The following is a 2,568-nucleotide window of genomic DNA, read 5'->3' as shown; positions in this document are numbered from 1 at the left end:
GGATTAACGTCCAGGCTGGGGCACGACGCAATCGGCTCCCAGAGCCATCTCTTTGCAGTACACGAAGCAGGATAACGTGTGAATCTGGAAAGTTCGGCCGACCATGCATGGCCCATATTTGAAAGTCACACCTAACAGAAGACCATAACTGCTACGTGCGCGGATTGGATACTTACAAGGTCTGTAGCCAAATGGCTACTGAAGTGACGTCACCAAGCTATGTGGACCCCACCATGATGCGTGTGTTGTATCCATACTGTCCAACCATTTTTAGAGATCGTTTCTTGGCATTACAAAGAGAATGAGATCGATCTAAAGTTCAAGTCGACGCCACCATAGAAAATAGTGGGGACAGTGACATCCACCGTTCAAAACTTCTTAGGGCCACAGTAGTTTCCGATTAAGCTGATATTTTTGTTTTCACTTCATCTATCCCATCTCGATGTTAACTTATGAATAGGGTGGATCTGAAAAATACAACACTGTGGGTGGTATAAATGTTTCAACGGCGGGTGTGACGGCTCCCACGGTTTTCTGTGGTGGGTTCACTTGAAATTTTGAGCTATCTCGTTCTCTTTGTAACGCCATAAAACAATCTCTACAATTGGTTGGACGGCATGAATACAACACATGCATCATGGTGGGTCCACAGATCTTGGTGACGTCACTTCAGTAGGGACTTGGCTACTGACCTTGTCACTATCCAATCCGCGCACAACCGCTACTTTGTTACTTTGCAGCAGTTAATGTTGATCATTAAATATTTTTATTGTAGACCGTTGGTTTAAACTGTGTTCATATTCATCAGATGGACAGATCATCTAAGTACACGTCTATCATTAATTATTTGCCATATGCCATCCGTAGCTATTGACGGCTTCACACGGGACTCAGATTAGCTACTGACGGCTTCAGTAGCTATCTCACTGCTGAAGAACATCACCAAGTTATGTGGCCCCACTATGATTTACGTTGTGTTATGTGCATACCGTTTATGCATATGGAGAGGTTATCTCAGGGCATGAGTCAAAGGATGAGGAAGATCCAAAGCTCAAGTGAATTCCAAAATAATAAAAATTAAACACTTATCAGTAAAAGCTTTTTAAGGGTCATAGAAGCTTCCGATCAAGTTAATATTTGTGTTTTCCCTTTGTCAAATGTCTGTGTGATCTCATGAACAGGTCTGATCTTGAATCCGGTGGGGCGCATATGCTATAAAATGATCTCTCCAAATGAATGGACAGTGTGGATATAACACCTGCATCACGGGGAGGTTCATAAAACTTAGAAACGGCACTTCGGTAGCGAGAAGCTGTCAGTAGCTAATTGATCCGGTGTGCCGACTGACGCAGCCTGTAGCGAGGTGGCTACTGACACTGACAGTGCTATATGGGCCTAATATAATATGTGTTTTACCTACGCTGCTTATATACTTTTTCAAGATCATTCTAAGACAGGAGCCAAAAAATAGAGACATTCAAATTTCAAGCGAACCACACTAGAAAAAAAAAAAAAAGTGATGAATGAATGTCTACCATAAAAAACTTCTTATATCCCTTTATAATGTTTATTTGCCATCACCTGTTAGTTAGGTCACAGAGTCTTAGATGAAGGGAAAGCATAATATATCTTCATTCAAAACTTTTGTGGCTCTTAGTAAATTTTTAATTATGGGGGTTAGATTTTCATTATTTCTTGTGATGCGGTACACATGAGACTACCCTAAAATGAACACGAAAAATGGATGGACATCATGGATAAAATAAATGCATCCCGGTGGGGCTCACAGAGGATCACTAAATTTCTGCCAACTCACTTTGTAGCCCTCTAGCCACTGAAGACTTAATTAGGCAATCCACACCCCAGCTGATGAAAGTTTCTGGTTCATACATCAACCTGCCATGTGTACTGTGTACATATTGCTCTACCCGGGAGCGGATCACGTGTTACTGGGTAATAGCTTAGTGGGTGTTACCTTTGCCATGGAGGCCTCACCGTTAAAAATCCCAAAGGGCTCGTTGTAATGTTTTCATGATTTTTATTTGGCATCCACCCTCTAAAGTCCACGCTCCAGCTTACGACCGTGCATGCACCAACACCAAAATGCCCCGGTAGCACCTCTACAACCACACTGCTTCACAACCCACACCCCTGCCCGCACATGCGTGTTTGTCAGCAGGTTTGTACTGACAAACGCAAGCCAACCTTCTCCTCGCTCCATTCTCCGAGGAAAATTGCTTGAGAACTCAAAACTTAAAAATTCATTTGGTGCTTTCCCTCTAAGCAATGTGAGATTAAAGTTATACTTTTTGAGAAAATCACTTTTCAGGAAATTTTTTTTTAATCTCTTTTAAATTTTATAAAAAATGTAAGTGCAAGACTATCATTTTTATTATTCTAATCAAGTAAATTGAAATAAAATCTCAACAAAGCTCCATCTAGACGTGCATGGTCTAGCAAAGCTGCGTAAGTGAGCTTATCCATATACATCTCTGGATAACTCTTGTAAGTTTGAACTCGTCCATGTACACTTTTGGAGAAAAAGATTGCCGTTGTGGGGCCCACCAT

This window comes from Magnolia sinica, chromosome 18 (genome assembly GCF_029962835.1).
Source record: "Magnolia sinica isolate HGM2019 chromosome 18, MsV1, whole genome shotgun sequence".
Taxonomy (NCBI): domain Eukaryota; kingdom Viridiplantae; phylum Streptophyta; class Magnoliopsida; order Magnoliales; family Magnoliaceae; genus Magnolia; species Magnolia sinica.
The sequence above is the reverse complement of the archived record's forward strand: the minus strand, read 5'-3'. Positions refer to the sequence as shown.